The 18,906-nt window shown below is 42.7% G+C and overlaps 1 protein-coding gene and 2 long non-coding RNA genes across 3 annotated transcripts in view; 2 read left to right on the forward strand and 1 right to left on the reverse strand.

Moving 5' to 3' along the window:
- The window catches only part of LOC135395765 (cell adhesion molecule Dscam2-like), a 167,244-nt gene that overhangs the window by 27,501 nt on the left and 120,837 nt on the right, over positions 1-18,906 (reverse strand). The window lies entirely within an intron of this gene.
- LOC135395576 (uncharacterized) lies at positions 1,778-5,021 on the forward strand. Its single transcript, XR_010423182.1, has 3 exons — positions 1,778-2,262; positions 2,397-2,492; positions 2,616-5,021. It is a non-coding gene; the product is annotated as an uncharacterized LOC135395576 (long non-coding RNA).
- On the forward strand, positions 13,442-14,583 carry LOC135395577 (uncharacterized). Its single transcript, XR_010423183.1, has 3 exons — positions 13,442-13,555; positions 13,852-13,967; positions 14,553-14,583. It is a non-coding gene; the product is annotated as an uncharacterized LOC135395577 (long non-coding RNA).

Raw genomic sequence — 18,906 nt, forward strand, 5'->3', positions numbered from 1 at the left:
TTTAAAAAATATGCGAAAATGCACTATCGTCGAGCGTTGCGCGAGTTCGGCGGCCGCTTTTTCCTGTCGCTCTCTCACTGTCAGCCTTTGACAACACTGATATCACGCTGCTCCTCAAAACATGGGGCACCCCCGCTTCCTAGCGTCCTGGTCGATATCGTTGTTTTTTGTTTTGTTAAAATCTGGTAGAACGTACACACTTATCGAGCAGCAGAATCGGTGATTTTATTTTTGTTATCTCCGAGGTAATACATTGGTAGTTTTATTGCGTGACATTTATCACATCAAATCGCGAACTGCCTTGGGAGGTGTTGAGCAGATCAAACGAGATAATGACGGAAAGAAAATCAAAGACGGCATGTTTTATGATAACGTAGACTGAGAAACGACATTAATAATTCCGGGACAACCCCCCAAGCAACACAATGTACTGAAAGTCGAGTGCAATAGGGGTGGACGGGTATGTGGAAGACCTTGAACAGACTCGTGAAACTAAAGAACACTGATAAGACACATACCGTCCACCCCTATTGCACTCGACTTTCAGTACATTGTGCTGCTTGGGCTGATGTCAGTTGAAAAGGGGTGACACCGAGACCGGGAGAGGAGAAATTGGCCGCAAAACCCGCACAGTGCTCAATTATTTTGCATTTTCGCACATTTTTTACTAGAGCACAAAAAGGCGCTGTGGTTTCGGTTCTTGTGGCCCTCTAAGGTTGTACTCTACATCTTTGCAATTACGCAGTCAACGTATTTTCACTAATTACAAATATTAATTACGAAAGTTAATTAACGGCTGCGCTATTTACTGATACACCACCACCATTGAGTTGATCCCGTCTGGAATAGATATATTCAACGGCTTTTTCGAAAACAGAAAAGTCAATCGCGGATTTAATAAACTTTAGTCGGTCTTGCGTGGCGTACCCTGTGACAATAAGCACGCATGGTATTTTAAACATATTCATTATTTTGGTAGCTAGAACGAGTTAACCTGTAAGGAGATTACAGCCTCGTACAATGCTGAGAACGAAAGTTTTGGAGAGTTAGGAAATGAAGGAAGTTTAAGCCACATGTCCGGAATTTATGTTAAATGATTAACATGTATTTACACTGCAAGAAACACGCGTGGTAGTTTGTTCATCTTAACTCCCTTTACCATTAGAGCGCGTCAAAGTTGACCCGCATAATTGGTTCCGTCGTCACATCGATCTCGAACGAAAATTTGATGAGTTGCGCCTTCACAGGGAACAAGGGACGTTTAAGGCAGAGGTTTGAAATTCATGTTAAAGGCCCAAGCAGCACAAAGGACTCGGATTCGGCTGGGAACGTAACGGGGATGATGGGTCCGAGGTTGCCGATATCGCCGTCACGAGCCCGACTGCTCCCCGATTATGTGAGGGGGAGAATTGAAAGAGAGGGAAAATACATAAAATTATTTCCCGATAGATCCCCGTTCGTGTCCCGGTCAGAATTCTTTCCCGATAGATTCCCGTTTGCGTCCCGGCCAGGATTCTTTCCCGATGGATCCCCGTTAAAGGTCAGATATGCCGATTTTGAAGTGCCGCAGAACTGAGCAATACTCGCGCTGTGTGTTCATTACCGAACACTGAATATGTGTGCGAAATATCTTGCTCCAACTGTTCGTAGTTTTTTAGAAAACAGTTTTTTTAGTTCCCACGCCCGGCCGTCAGACCGTCGGCAAACCCTGCGCACGGGCGCACCGACGTCACCGCTCTCGGTTTATCTGTCTTTGGCTTGGCATGGACTCTTGGCTTGGCCGCTTGGCTTCTTTCGTTTCGTCCTCTGTGCATCGTACGTAAGCGAACAGCTGTTATGTTGTTGCTAAGCCGGAAACAAAGCATGTGAATATTTTTTTTGGCACGGCGTCGTTTGGAAAGTGCACTTCCTTGTTCTGACCTTGCCTTTTATGGGCTGGAGCGATACGATACGTGATATGCTACGGCGAAGTTGTCGAAGATGCGACGGTGCTACGCTGTTAGAACAATTCATCGGAGCATTCAAGTGTTACCTATTATAAGCTGCCAAAAGACCAAGCAGTGCGAAGCTCTTGGCTGACAGTGATGCCTGCTAATTTCCACTGCAAGGATTTCGTCCACAAATGTTATCATAGGTTACGAGCGACTCCAGAGGCACTTTGGAATCTCGGCATGAAATCGTCTGATGAAAATCTCAGGTGCCCGACGCACAACATTTTGAACGTGCCACGGAGGATCAAGGCAAAAAACGAGAGCGAAAAAGGTAAGTCGAGGTTCAGATATAAAAAATAGCAAGCTTAATGAATCGATTGTGCAGCTGTCCTACTGCACTTACTCTGATATAACCACGATTAACAACACAATAGTATTGATAATCTAACTTCTGAATTATCACAGGTGCACGCTGAAGGCGGAAATTAAGCATGATCTGGCTTGTATCTGGTGCATGAAGAAATTGCTGACACGTTAGTTGCAGTCTACCTCCACCAACAGGTATGACAATGTGATGTTATAATTTGAGTATTCAACTATGTTCAACTTTTCACGTGCACTCGCATGCAGACATCTTGACACCACTTTTAAATCTGCCCTCAAAGTTACAGCCTGTGCTTTCAGGGTGGAAAACAAAGGTCGCCATTCCGATTAGCTGCTATCTCCCAGTTCAAGCACTTTTGCTGTCTGGACACTGGTTCCTGTGGATGGGGTGTTACAAGCTTCACTGTCTGATATAGAAGCTACGTTACATTAGTTCAGTTAATTTGTCTTTTGCACATTTTTGTTACTGTTAGCTGGATTACTGTTGGACATACAATCCTTTGACACACCGAAGCTGATGTTGTTGAAGCTGATAACGTTTTAGAATTTTCAGTGTCATCAACGTCCATTGAGGAAGGTGCCTTTACTATCTGTGAATCTTTAATTGAAGAATAGCCCAGAATTCATGTTAACATTGTCTACTCTTATTAATTCACTGTCTGTGTTCTGAGAGCTAAAAAAATGGAAACTATTTATTTGTCACAACTTCACACTGGATGTGGTACTGGCTTGACATGTAAGCTAAAATACCTGGATTCTACAATAATTGTGTTCAACTTGGTGCATTACCGTGGGCAATGCCACATTCACTACATTTTTAGTGGGTCTGGTGCACAAATACTGTGTGCATACTGCATACATACATACTGTTCGATAGGCAAAAATACCTGAGCAGTGCTGTATAGTCGTTTTACTCAAAGTCCATACTCTTACTGCAAAGTCACAGTACGTAGAACAGCAATGTGCAGGTATGCTGCGATAGAGATTCACAACAGAAAGAAGACTTGAGAGCATCTAAATTTTAATGAGACAAGACTTTCGTGCACAAGGCTGCTCTTGTTAATGTCTAACATGAAGTTACAAAATCCCAGAATATATAAAACATGTTGTAATGTAGAGAGCGAGGTTGGTACAGACATAAAAATAATTATACAATGATATATAATAAAATAAAAAGGGGGTACAACTCCCCCCTCAACTCAACTCGACAACTCAATAACTCTACTTATTCTCTACCTTACAACATGTCATATATTCTGGAATTTTGTGACTTGATGTTAGACCTCAAGAAGTACAGCCTTTTGTGCAAAAGTCTTCTTTCTGTTGTGCACAATCATTATACAGTAAATACGACTATCCATTTCTTGTCATTAAATGCTTTTTCTTCTTTTTTTTCTGCAGTGATGAGCATCCATAAGGACACATGCCAGAAAGGGAGTCTCTTTGGGATGACAAACCCTCATCACCTCATGAGGATACAATGGTTGACGAATGGTTCTCAAGTACATCGAAACTTCAACAAATAATTCATGAAGAAGCCAGTCAGTGCTAGCCCCAGGAATTGAACGTGGACCGTCCTGCTACCAGTCAGAGATGTTACATTTCAGGCGCTCATTGACTTTTGGTGAATTACTTGTTGACTTTGTCCCAAGGTGGAGCTCGCCACAGCTCATTTGCCTATCTGTTAATGTTGTGGCGTGTGTTGCGTTTTTCTCTTTGTGTGTTCCAGACTCAGAACGGTTAATTTGGATCAGGTCATGTACGTTTCATTTAGACATGGCAAACATAAAGTGGTGTTTCTCAACACAACTTAGCAGTGGCCTTCATGCATTACTGCTATGGCCATTAAGCGTGAATGGAAAGCTCCACATTATGCATGATGTAAAACCCCAAGACTAGGGAACACGAAGGGACAGACAAAAACACGTCCCTTTGTGTTCCCCAGTCTCGGGGGTTTTACATATGCATCATCTTCACCAGCTCGCTTGCTTCCTAGCCATTTTTTCTGCACATTATGTTCACTCTACTTTTATCATGTGCTATATAATCTTGTTCAAGTTCTGTCAAACGACGTGTAATGCTATAAAAAAATTCACTACACTGTTTATGTGGGTTGAATGGTAGCGCATGAATGCAGGAAGGAAACTGTCATGTTATGGCAAGTGTTTACGTATTGTACATTTAACTACGAATTTTATAGGTTAGCTTTTGCCGGCGTATCATGTCAAGCCATGTTATATCAATTTGGAACGTGTTCTTAGTAGCCAGAGCAGCTGATACACAGTGAGGACATAGCCCGTGTGTGTTTGTCTTTTCCACCGCAGCCCTTGGGTTTTCTCCCTGATGGCTACAAATGTCAGGGAAAGGTTTCAGAACTGGTAGTTCCCGCCAAGTGTGAATTGCTTTTCAGGGGATCATCACGCTGGCAGATAAAACATATGGTTTAAATTATTTGCAGGACAGGAATTGCGTAGCTTCACACAAATACTACTACAACGACGTAAGAGTGGTTTCAAATCTAGCTTTTTTGTGTTCCTGACATTATCGCACGAGATGTAGTATCCACTATGATCCTTTATATGGGGGTATGTACAGTGCAGTCAACAGATGCTATTTACAAATCTGTGTTTTCTACTGTGTTGAAATGGGGTAGTTTGTATCTGAGAGCCATAGTGAAACACAGGCAGCCAAGGACAGACTTTTGATGCCCTCCAGAAACTTGGCAACACAATGCAGGGACTCTGGATGCTGCCTAAATTTCCAGAACACACAGCTCAAGGCAGCGGTTAAATAATAAGTGGTTAGAGAAATCCAAGACAGTTGCATGTGTAAGCAGTCCGCTGTTGGATTTGCTTCTGTCCGAGATACGTTATCTCAAAGGGAACGCACGGGCACACTCAGAATGATACCAGGGCTGCCTGTGAAATAGAATGAGGAGAGGGGAAGATATATAACCCTTTTTTCTTGTCTGTTATTCTATTGGTTAAATTGTCATTTGCTTAGCAGCATATATGTGTATATTCCAGAGTCTGCTAATAAATATATCAGTTTAGAGCTAGCAGTCGCATTGCAGGTGTCTCATCCTGTCCTTGGCTGCTTGTGTTTCACTATGGCCATGCTTGCTATTGCAAGAACAGAAAACGAAAAAAGACAATAGAAAAACACGAAAAGAGCGACCTAAAAAGCTGCCTGTTCTAGTGCTCACATGGAGGCAATGCAATGAGGTAACATGTTCCATTCATGAACTGTGCATAGTAGTACATATCACAACGTCAACCGATTATTCAGATTTTTCTTGAAGTACTTTGTTTTTTTTACCTTTGTTTGCACAGTCTATTATTGGAGCTTTATATGATTCCCCTCTTGAGATACTGATGCTGTGCAGTTTGCAGTTTGTTAATTTTGAAACTGTACTGTGCTGAGGTACAAAAACCAGAATTGTCATATCTGCATTTGCGCACATAGGAATAATTTGAAGTACTTTACTTGTTGACATTAATATTTGCACCAGGTCACAACATTGTTGATCGATGGAAAATGTAAATAAATATATTTATTTGCTTGCCAAACAATGCACAAATGTCTTCTTTTCTAGTGACATATTCCCTGTTCACCAGACATAAATGCGGAAAAGTTAAAGGGGCACAATGATGGTAGAGTCTAGCGTTGCTTTTTGCCACTTCACATATATTCACTGTTATTCGTGTGCACGTGTATAAATAGGAAGGTAGAGCATGCGCATAAAAAATTTCGTATGCAGCCACACATATGGTTCAGAAGATTAATTAGATGATGTCCAAGCATATATAATTGTGCTTCATGCGCAATGGGTATGCTAACGGATTGCTTCCATGAATCCTTTTTATTTATTTTTTATAAATTCTTTTTATCAATGTTATTTTTTATTTTATATAAATTTCATATTACATATTGTATACTTATATTTTTATAAATTCAAAACTCAAGTTACACGGCCCCTGTAAGAGGCCATCGAGAATGCTGCAGACAAGGTTGCAACTTACATATTGCTTATCATGTCCTACATACAAAGTGATTTGTACAATAATAACAAGGACGACAAGTCACATAATTGCCTCAAACACTTTTACACCCCATGGGCTGAGTTGTGAATTGAAAGAGCACTCTACAGAAGGATAAGGTGCACCTGATTTCTAGGATCTATGCTATGCCCTAACTCTTCAGACACCACATTTGTAAAAACACCATTTCTAAGTGGCAATATGTGCACTGGTACTTCTTTTGCGTCTGCATAGTGTGCAACCACATGGCTACTGGAGCTTTCGTGTGCATGTTTTTGTGCGACGGTGCTCATTACAAACAATATCCAGATGTTAGACATAAAATGCAGTAGTTTGTAGCGTGCCACACAACGCAGCGTGGGGGTGTGATTCAAAGAAAGCTTCTGGAAAACGCACAGAATCCCACAAAAAGTTTAAAATGTGATTTGTATTTCGTTTTACGTCTCTCGTCGTTACATACCATCGTCGACGCTGTTGCACATTGATAAATCGTATGTAAAACTTGTCCCATAGCAGTACGCGGTTTCTCAAATACATAGCACAATTTTTTCCTGCAGGAATAAAACGCTGTCGGCATTTTCTTGCTAACACGGCTGTCGAAACGTCGGTCTCTACAATGGGCAAGTGCTGTAACGGGGTTAACGCAGACGCGACTTGATACAAGTTGTACGTGCTCACAAAACACAAACGACGAATTCCAGTCACAACATCGCACAGAGGTTGGTTCGCGAATGAGTTCGCAGCTACCGCACTGTTTACTTATCGCGGAACGGTGGAACCCGGCTGTCCGCCATCTTCAAGCACAGATACGTGAAGCCGCGAGAAGCCGTAGCTGAAATCCACTGACAAGTACGAAGGCGCGTACACGTCACAATGCCCGTTCGGGCGCATCTACGTCATAAAAATGGCTGCGCCCATGTGTGTTTCGGAATGAATTATCTATTTTTTTTACATGGTACTGTACCGAACTGAGAGAATGAAGGTGCATTTTGGGGAGAGCTGGATGTGGGCTTTCAGAATATCACAACCGTTTCGACTATTTGGGATATCGGCATAGCTGACCTTTAACGTCCCGATCTGCTGTGGTGTACTGGCTAAGTATTTCTTCCCGCTCCCGCCGATATTTATGCAGATTCGGTAACACGTGATCGGATGGTTCAGCTTGAGACAAAGTTTCTGAAACACGGGTATTCTGTATTGGACTTCTCCCAGCCACCTTTGGGGAATGCTTGTTGAACAGAATCCTTGGGAAAAATCTGCTCAAGGATTCTGTTCAACAAGTGTTCCCCTTAGGCCGCAGGGGAGGCGCGGAGAAGTGAAATACAAAACACCCGTGTTTCAGAAGCTTTTGTCCCAAGCTGTACGAGACAGTGAAGCATCCCTACAGGATGGAATTTGACTGTCTGGTATGAGGTAACTCTTTCAAACATTGGGCTGCAGTTCACTTCATGTGTTGTATAGTTCGCTCAGTTTCAATGACTGAAAACATGCACATGCAGCTGCCTGAACAGAAGTATTAATGGAGCCTCACTGCAAAGCAGGCAAGTACAAGATACCCGGGAAGAGTCGGCCACGCCCGAACGAAACGACCGAATCCCCCGAAACGAAAAACTCACGTGAAACGGAACGAAGAGAGCTTTAGCAAGTCGAACTGATCGGACGAAAACCGCTGCACAGAAACCCGCAAAGACTACGTTGGAGCTCCCTGCATTTGGGCTACTGCGACTGCCATCGCCATCATCTTTGTTTTGGTTGTCATTGCTGGTTGCAAATGGCCGGCGTGTGTGTTGTTAATATTTCTGTGCTACAAGTTTTGCAAAATTTGGTTCGGAGGGAGTATGGAACGCCGTTTTGTGGTCAACGTGGCCAAAGTGCCTCAAAAGTACTCCTGCCGCATTCTGGTCACTGTTATAAGTGTGATGCCCTGACACCATCAGCAGCTTTTAAGTAGATTCATGGCACATAAGGAACCTGTGATGTACACGATCGCACACAGTCAAGAAAAATGTAGCATTTAACCTTGCTTTCCTTGATTATAACAAAAAAAAAAAAAGAAGGAACACTAGAGAAAGGGTCGGCAACACAGTGAGTGTTTTTTTTTTTTTTTTTTTTGATTCCATCGATCTCTCGCTGTCAGATTGCACTGCCGCTCTGTTGACAATCATAATTAACTAATAGCTTAGCTTTGGCCAATCTCATGTTGCAATTTTGCTTCAAACACAACATTCAGTGATTCTTATGAAAACAGCAGCATTTCCCGAAAGATCCTGGAACGGCCACAATCTCAAGAGGTAGTACAATTCTACCGTCGTCATATTTCGTCCGCCAAGCCATTGCGCGGAGATGTTGGCTCCATGCCCATTTCAACACAGGCTCACCCGCACTCGCCCCAGTGTTGCCACACCAGTCGAAGGAAAAGTATGGAGATCACTTGTTAAAACGTATGGAGGTTTCCGTAAAAATCTGTAGATTGCAGTAAAACATACAATTGGCTTAATTAACACAGTTTTTAGGCCACGATTCAGTGCGTTTCGTCGTCTGACATTTTGTATTTCGCTCTTCGAATCGAAACAACGGAAATATGTGATGGCAAAAGTTATATTAGGGAGCTGCGCAGGATGGATTGACTCTCCCGGATTCAAATCCTGGTGCCGGCTGTACTGTCTGGGAAGAACCGAGCAACAAGCCGTCAGGCAAATCACTCGGAATTAGCACGCCACCACTACCACCACCTGATTGTCGGTGCCATGGCCGCTGCCAACGCGTCGGCGATTGCGTGAGATCTACTTGCTTCCAGTGGAGGCATCAAGAATAAGGAAAGACCAAGTATCATAATTAGACAAATCAATACATAAGCGATCTAGCCATGATGATTAGTAACTACATCGTGTAATTAAGCAGCCTCAGTGCCACGAGTGATACAAAATATCAAAGATTATATACTGACGGTCATATACCGAACCGAAACGTTTTTCGTTCCGGTTTTCGTTCCGGTTACATCATAAACGATCCGGTACCGGTTCTGCTCCGGAGCAAAAAAATAACGGTTCATACCGGTTTTAACCGGTTCCGCTTCTGCTGGAAATATTCATCCCCACAAAAGAAAATCAATGTTACAAAATGTAAACCCGTTTATTCCGCATACATGGTATTTAATATTAATAGACAGCTGTGAAATTGGTAGCTCCTGCTTCCTGTAGGTTACTGTCTGTTCAAATGGGCTTTCTCCTTTCTTAAAGCACATGCTACAAACGGTCGTGATGTCATACGTAAAGTACTTTCTTGCTGGGTTGGAGCGATTGCGTCCCATCCGAATGTATGTTGCTACTGTCTAGCCAACAAGCACCACCGCACGAGTACGACGCAAATCGAGGAACACCTTCACTCACAAACGCGCTCGACGGCTCCGTTTTATTTTCTTCGTGTCCTGTCCACAAAAGAGTTGCCAATTTGCACGGGCTTGCCCTCGCGTATCCGTAAATGTATTCAACTTAGCTGCTCTTAAACAAGGGACGCGTTGCGCGACATTACCGATAAAGAAGCCGTTATGCAGCCCTCTTGGGTCGCTGTTTAGTTGAGGAGAGTTTGGGGGGATCAAATTAAAACGAACACTACGGCACATTGCTAGAGAGTCACATGTACCTCGAAGTCTGTGTGCGTGCGCGAACGATAAACCATTACAAAGGGAGCCTAAGGGTCATACTATACCTACATACATTCCACCGTAACCGTTACCCTCGTATAGTATCCACGGCATGACTTCAGAGCACACGACGTCTGTTTCATTCGCCTATCCGTGGTCCAAACCGGCGAAGTTTTTTCTTGGACCGAAAACCGTTTAATATATTTTTCGGTTTCCCTCCTGAGCGAAAAAAAAAAAACATATACGGTTTCGATTCCGTTCCGGTTCGCACCAAACTAGCGGTTTTTTTAGGTTTTCGGTTCGCTCCGACACCCTGCCGACACATCACGAAGCAAACATGAAATTAAAAATTCATTGTTTTTTTGTTTTTTCACCCCAGAGTGGAACATGGTCAATCGGGCTTCTCGTCACAACTTTTTTAACGATTGTCCGAAGATATGGCAACATAACGTAAACGCAGGCTGGTTGGTGCATGAAATCCATGAAACGAGCCTGAGCATGGTAACGATCTTCGTGTATGTTCGTGTATTTCATTCTCAAATTTGTTTTCATCAAAGAGTCAAGAAATCTGTAAATTTCAAAAATAATCTGTAGATCTGTAGATTTTGCCGGAAATCTGAAGATCTCCATATAAATCTGTAGATGTGGCAACACTGACTCGCCCGCGCTCGCACGATGCTGCTGTTATCAGTAGTACCCGGAGTGTGCAATCAGAAACACAAGCCCTCTCGCGTAAGGTTGACCTAATTGACACCAAGCTGGAAGACCTAGAAAACCGTCAAAGACGTAATAATTTAGTCTTCATTGGTCTTCCCGACTCTGCGTCTGAAACTTGGTCTGAGTCGGAGGCTAAAATTAGGAATTTCTGTCACGAGCGTCTAGGCGTAACTATGTCCGAAAGTGACATTGAAAGAGCTCACAGAGTTGGGCAGTTCAATGAACAAAAGAACAGGCCGATTATTGTTCGTTTTCTGTCATTCAAGCTTAAAGGAGCTAGGAAAGCACTTTAATCACTAGCATTTTTTTAAACCAAGTGGTTAATAAGCATATTAAAATGCACCATGCGAAGTAATACTATCAACAGGTGCATTAATACCCCAGAATTCGATTTTGAAAATCGCGACCGTGCGCAACGGTGGCAATACCCGGAACGAGCCGTCGAGCCGCTTGCGTCATTTTGACGTGAGAAAGGTGGATCCCCTGATTGGTTTCGAAGAACGACGTCTGCTATTTTTCACTCGGAACCCCGCTGCAACGGTGGAAGACGTTTCTTTTGCCTTTTCTTTGGTTTATCAGATACAGTAAACGAAGACTGGTCTACAGACACTGTTCAAGGTTAGACCGTGAGATTGTAGAGGCCTCCTCATTGAACTCCCCGAGCGAAGTCAACCAAAAATCGGTCAACCTCTCCCCGCTTGACCTTGCTTTCCCTAAAGCGACCTTCCGGAGTAGGTGGATTGTGAAAATAAACTTCAGGTGCCAGTTGAACGGATTGTATCTCATTACGGCCGAAGTCTCATTACGGCCGATGTCTCAATACGGCCGATAATCCTTTAATCCCCAAGTGTCTCATTACGGCCAAAGTCTCAACACGGCCGAAGGCAGTCCCATTACGGCCGAAGATGTCTCATAACGGCCAAATGTGAAAATGTGTATTGTAACCTGCATTGATATGCAATGTCGCAGCCAGGTATGGATATATATTCAGCAGGGTATAAGGCATGCACTGTGCCCTTAGGGCCCTTATCATATTTATATACACATATTGCGAGACAAACGGTACGTTATCATACCACAGCACAATGCAACATATTGTGTAATGTGTACTCCCACAAGGTAGTGTTGATGTTGCTGTGAAGCAAGCTACTATGTGGAGTTAGCTACTTGTAGAGAGCTAGATGAATATTGGCTTTGTTGTGACGCTTTTGGAGCCATCCTACAGTCACTGGCCAAGACGGAACACCTATCTCAGTCGATGTCAGTTTATTTCCATTCGCCTTACAATTGTACAATTCTTGCTTCTGGAATGAATAAACCTGCAAGAAGCGAAGAGCAACCATGAATAGGCTAGAATATTGAAAAAAACAAAAAATAACAAGCATTCATCTCTACATGGCTGGTTTTAATGTGCACAAGCTGCACATGTGTTGATACGTGTCTGTTATTTCATTCAAGGTTAACATATCATCTAGACAAAAGAATGACAAGCCTTAAAAATGTGACTTCCAGGTAAACACAGAGCATGACCATTATATGAATATAGGTTCAGTAGTTCATTCCCTTAATGGAAACATGTGAATATCAAATAGTGATACATTACAATTCATGAAATGATGCATGCATAACTTTCCATTTCTGGTTTCTTTTTTATAAAGGTAGTGCACGAATTAACATTCGTGCACTACTACAGAATTTCTCACTTCACAACAGAACCTTATGATGATCTTAACAGCTCACCTCTTCGGCCAGGACTCCCTGGGCAGCAACATCTTATTAGCCATGTTGTTTTTCTTTTTCTGAATCCTCTGTGCAGCCACATACCATGCCTGGAATGGAAAACCAGCTATAAATAACAATGTATTTGAATGGCTTCCTCTTGAAGTATTTATTCTAATCAGATATGCTTTTGTGCCTAGTATGGTGCGCGAAGGCACATAAGTACAACATTTGCAGACGTTCGACGTAAGCAGTTCAAGGAGATCAATTCAAGTACGCCGACTTGCGCCTTTATTTTTGAAGAAATGCGACGACAAATTTTAACAAATTAAATATGGCTTACAATGATACGAGTAAATGCTGCTGTACGGTGATGCACTGTCGGTATCTTATCGTCTTCGAATAAATTTGTTGTTCCTAAACGCGCAACCAACTAGAAACAACGCAAACCTACGAACAGATACCGAGTTACATCTATTACAGGCACTTCGGCTGTTTTGATTCATTTAAATTACTCGTATGAGAATCCAACTATGTGTGGACAGCACACTACTAATCCAGACAATCTACGAAAGCATTACTCACCAGACTGGACTTGGTCAACACTGCGCGATATACGTACGTTGGGGCTATGGCGATTCATTCAACTCGATTTGTACCGGAACAACAGGCGCTGCTCGAAAGACGACGACGGAAAATAGAGAGCCGCTATAAAGTCCGCTAATTTGCACATTACAGCACTACAAATCGATATATGAACACGTCGTAAACAGCAACCACTCGCTCACACAAGAAACGAGGTACCCAACGTTGCTAGACACCATCCGAACTCCAAAGTGAGAGTAGCAAAACAACAAGATATCAAAACACGAAAGGAAGAGTATTGATCCCCCCTCCCTTCTATAGCATGCAAAACGTGATTTGCGCTGAGATTAACATATATGTTCATGACGCGAGTAATTTTCACTTTTCACTGATCCAAAGGAGGTCACATGGGATTGCTTGACGGTTGCGAAATTAACAGCAATGAAAATGGCGAAACGAAACTTGTGAATCGTGCATTTGCTCTTCATGGTAGCTGCCAGAAAATCGAATCAAACTTATGGGACACTGGATTACAGGTATGTTGGCATCTTTTTCATTCCTGCATATCATTTCACATTACACTATACGTGAATACATGGTGTCATATGTCTCACGATGCTGGGGAAGTAGTTGCATGGGGAAGTGTGCATGGTTGTAAACTTTTAATTTTTGATCGCGTAATCGAAATATCGCCACCTTTCGCATTGTGGCTTGCATGTGACCAACCAAGTGCTGTTCCCTTATTAGCGCTTCCTGCAAACGACAATACGAAACATGTGGGAATGTATATTTTTGATTACTCATATAAAGCAAGAAAATGTATCGTTTTCAGGTTGCTGCCACTACTCCATGTGCCCGCAATTGTCTTGCGTGTATGATTACACTAACGACGTCGCCCACCACGGCGGAAGTGTTTTGCGTACACGCGTTTCAGCATGAAGCCTGCAGGTAACATCTGATGCTTACCCTTCTGGTATTCTGAATTTACATATTGTAGCTTAGAGGAATTCCGAATGCCCAGAGTGACACACACTTATAACATTGTGACATCAGTGCAGTGGCATAAGCCCTAATGTAGTGCCCCACGAAAATGAACGAGGGGCAGTGGTTTATCCAGAATCCCAAGCACGAGAGGGGTGTTGGAAAAAACTGTGGGGGAAGGTCATCATTATAGTTACGTCATTACAGCTTAACATATCATTACAGACGTATCTGAAGCTGAAATCACAAGGGCACCCCCTGTAGGGGGTGCACAGGCAAAAAAGTTAAGGGGGTGTAGGGGGGTCTGGGTAAAGCACTGACGAGGGGGACTCCTCCACCCCACGTCAAGCCTCATAAAGCACCTCCTGAAATATTTTCCTGGCTATGCAGCTGCATCATTATGACGTAATTGTCATTGTTGTCCATAATTCTTGAATATGTTTTGAATATATGGAAAAAAAGTCTGCTTGACAGCATATGTCTCATGGTCATCATCAAACGAAAGCATATGTACTTTTGTTCTGTGCCTTATGTACTTTTCTTAAATTTCAGGTGGACGTAAATTGTAGAAGGCAGCTAGTGGGAGAGAAGATCATGGTCATAGGTCATGTGGCTCCTGGAGCTCCCAGTTGGCTCCCTTGTGGAGTACTTTTCAGAACACGCACACAGTTCGCTCACAGAACCAACGAGTAGGATGTTGCTTGAATACTGAGAGAAAATGGCGTAACACATACAAATATCGTGTGACACATATGACAATAAAACCATTTTTCACGAGGGATGCATGAAACACTGTCGCAATATTGTGTGCATGAACCATTGTGTGCGACACAAGCCGTGGGGGCACACCGCCTCGGACACATTTTGGGAAGCATAAAACACAGTATATACACAGCTAATATGGTGGATGCTTCTTTTTTCTTTTTGGCCATTATGAGACATCTTCGGCCGTAATGAGACTACCTTCGGCCGTATTGGGACTTTGGCCGTAACGAGACACTTGGGGATTAAAGGATTTTCGGCCGTAATGAGACTTTCGGCCGTAATGAGACTTCGGCCGTAATGAGATGTTACCGTTGAACGCTGTTCTGTCCGCGTCTGTGTTTTGTATGCTGTTCGTTATCGTGGTGACTGTTTCTTGTTGTGTGGTTGGTGGCAATACGTATAAACACAGTGCGGCACTAAGCGCTGCTTCACTTCACGCCTCGAAATGATCGCTGCATGGTTATGACCACTAATTCCGTCCGCTATGTCATTATATCAATATACGCTATATCACTAATTCGCTATGATCACTAGTGCCCGTCACTTTGACTAGCAACTTTGTTAGCCATTCAGTTAATTCTTTATTCAGCTGGAGGAGTGTTCTTGCCCATACGTTGCCAGATACAATCCAGTGAAATCTATCGCAACATGCAGTCGCCGGCACATCGTGGCATCAGGAGTTGAACATTCATTGCCTGAGTTACACACCAACATAGCCAAGCAGTGTCATAAGACCACCACAATTTATGGTCAACTTACCAACCATCGAGCTAAACGAGAATTGGCCGATGCAGACTACAAATGTGGACGACGCAGACACGCAAGTTTGAGTTCATCCGTGCTCGGCGTCATTTGTTTTGTCACCATATAGTGCATCATTTTTATCCACCATATAGTGACCGACAACGCCGGTTAAGTTTGCGTCCGACGACATATCAGCGTGCACTGAAACAACACGTGACTAGCGTAAATTTTAGCTGACTATAAAATGCACATGTTGCGCGCGGAAAACTGCCAACGGCAAACTGTGACTAACCCACCCATAATATTGCAAGCACACAACTAACCAACCAACATGCAGTCCTGCTAAGCCAAATGGCTTCTAAATGTGTCTTTCGTTCGCTAAGGCGACTTGAACACATATAGAAAATTCCTGAATTTGAGTGGTTAAATAGTGATATTACGTTCTTAATCGCGGCATAATATCTTACGAAGCAGCATTTCCCCTTTTCCTTGTTTCCAGAACATGAATTTCGAGAACCGGGGGTTTCACGACCATGAATATCGAGGTCCTCCCTTATTCATCCCTTGACAAAGGGAAAGCAGGGTGAAAGAAAACTGAAAGAAAGAAAAGAAAACCAGTCAGCACTGACCCGGATAGAAGCGCGGTCGCCGCTTTCGCACCACTTTTATTATGTCACCAATGACGTTTTTTTCTTTCTCCTCCTCGTTTGACCCGGAGGAGCGAGTCGAGTGGGAACACGAGCGGCGATGTTCAAGTGTCTTTTTTTCTACGAAAAACATCGCGCACAGAGAAAATTTTCGTGTTAATCATCAAGTTAAGTTACCTGCTTCCACAACGCGTTCGGAACGGAAAATTTTTGAGATGGCTTTCAGAGCTCCTTTAAGGATGTCGTTTTATCTAATTCTAGTAAACTGCGGGGAACTAATATTTACATTAATGAGGATTTCTCCGCCGGTGTCCGGAAAGCCCGCGGTGAACTTGTCAGGTTTGCTAAACAACAAAATGAACGGTACCGGCTACGGTTTGATAAGCTTATCATAGGTGATAAGCAGTACACGTTTCATCCTCAAACAAACAGTGTCAAAGAAATGTCACCAAGACCACGTGCTGCAAAAAACTAAATGAATCTATGCCGCTGTCTATTTTATGTTTCAATGCGAGAAGTGTCTTAAATAAAAAAAACAGATATTGAACCAATGCTTATTGAACGAGATGCAGACATTGTTGCTATCACGGAAGCCTGGTTCTCTGATGATATTGACTCCGATGAGATATTTCCTGATGAATATGTAGCTGTTAGGAAAGATAGAGTATCTCGGGGCGGATGTGTTGCGTTGTTGTTAAAGAAAAACTTAGACTTTTCTGTCCTTCCTCATCCCAATTTGGAAAGTGTTTGGTGTAAACTAAATACAGTAGTTAGAAAAGTGATTGTTGGAGTTGTTTACAGGCCCCCAAATGCTGATGTATCCGTGCTGGAATCGTTAGATAACTATATGAGTACTATTTTCAAGGACAACCACAAAACCATTGTATGCGGTGACTTTAATCTAGCTGGTGTCGACTGGAATTCTCTTACTAAAGGCACTTGTAAGGATAAACGTAGTGCTGATGCGTTGATTGACTTGGCTTACAAATTCAATTTACAACAAGTAGTGTCTCATTCAACTAGAGTTACATCAATGACATCTTCCATTCTTGACCTGGTTTTTGTGAATCGACCGTTGACTGATTTTTGTTGTGATATTGTGGACGGCATTTCTGACCACAAAACTGTCTTGTTTAATTGCTGTCTGTCACCATCTAGAAAGGATTCAAACAAATATGTATCTTTTTATGACTTTGAAAGAGCCGATGACACTGCGGTCATTGATCACCTCGCCTTAGAATTTGATAGGTTTTCCGCAATGGTACCCGAGGTTGACAGCGGTGGGGTTTGGTCGATGTTCATTGACATTGTAATGTCCTGTTTGCGTTCCCATGTTCCTTTGCGGAAGAAACGAGCAGGAAGAAGGAGGCCATGGATTACGCGTGAAGTTATCCACATTAAGCGCCGCATAAATAGGTTAACTAAAAGGGATCGCTCTGATACCGAAGGTGTACAAGAACTGAGGAGAAAGCTTCGTGACACTATACGCAATAATAAACACACATTCTATAGTAACACCCTGCGTGATTTCATGGTTAGTTCTCCACAAAAGTTCTGGCGGCATATTAATCCTAATAGGCGAGGTACTGATTTAATGCCCTCGAGTGCGAGTCACATTGCAGATTCGTTAAATGATCATTTCGTCTCAGTTTACTCTGTTGATGAGCATACGAGCCTACCTTATAGTGTTGGCAAGGTAATTCCTCCAATTCCCGATGTGGTATTCAGCTCTCCTGGCATTTTATCTCTTTTACTTGACCTAAACGTAAAAAAGAGTGTAGGACCTGATGGGATTCCAAACGGTTTCTTGAGGCGCTACGCAGGGTGGATTTCACTTTACTTACAGTTGATATACCATAAAGTATATGAATCAGGGCGGATTCCTCGTGCTTGGAAAATTGCGAAAGTTATTCCAATTCCAAAAAAAACCCAGACGTCATCCGTCAAAGATTATCGACCTATTTCATTGCTGTCAAGTTGTTCTAAGATTTTCGAGCACATAGTTTACTGTCACCTGTCTAGTTTCCTTGAAGAACATTCTGTGATAAGTGGGCTCCAGTACGGCTTTCGAAAGCGTTCCTCTACCACGTACCAACTTATTGAGTTTGTACATGATCTTGCCTTATCCATTAATGCTGGCAAAGAGGTGGACGTGATTTTTCTTGATCTTGAAAAAACTTTTGACAGGGTGTCTCACTCAAAGCTACTCTTAAAACTTCGTTCAATTTTTAATAATGACAAACTTATATCTTGTCTCGAATACTACCTTACTGAAAGGCAACAGCTTGTGCACCTTGATGGCATAAACTCACGTATTTCGAATGTAAGCTCTGGAGTTCCACAAGGATCAGTCCTTGGCCCTTTGTTCTCCCTACTTTATATAAATGATATGCCAAATGCAGTTATCTCTAGTATCAAATTGTTTGCAGATGACTGCGTGTTGTACAGGGAAGTAAGGTCACGCCAAGACCAGGAATGTTTGCAAACATGCCTTGACTCCGTCAAAAGTTGGTGCGACTCTTGGCGGATGTCTATTAATGCGCAAAAAAGTGTGCACATGAAAATAACTAAAAAGAAAAATGTTCTTCCTTTTGAGTACTCCGTCAATGGGCGACCACTTAAGCAAGTCAGTAAACATAAATATCTAGGTCTTACATTCAGCGAGGATTTGAAGTGGGATCAACATATAAACGATGTTATCAGCAGGGCCAGTAGAAAGCTTTGTATGTTGAGGAGAAGTCTTTGCGATG

This window comes from Ornithodoros turicata, chromosome 5, assembly GCF_037126465.1.
Source record: "Ornithodoros turicata isolate Travis chromosome 5, ASM3712646v1, whole genome shotgun sequence".
Lineage (NCBI taxonomy): Eukaryota > Metazoa > Arthropoda > Arachnida > Ixodida > Argasidae > Ornithodoros > Ornithodoros turicata.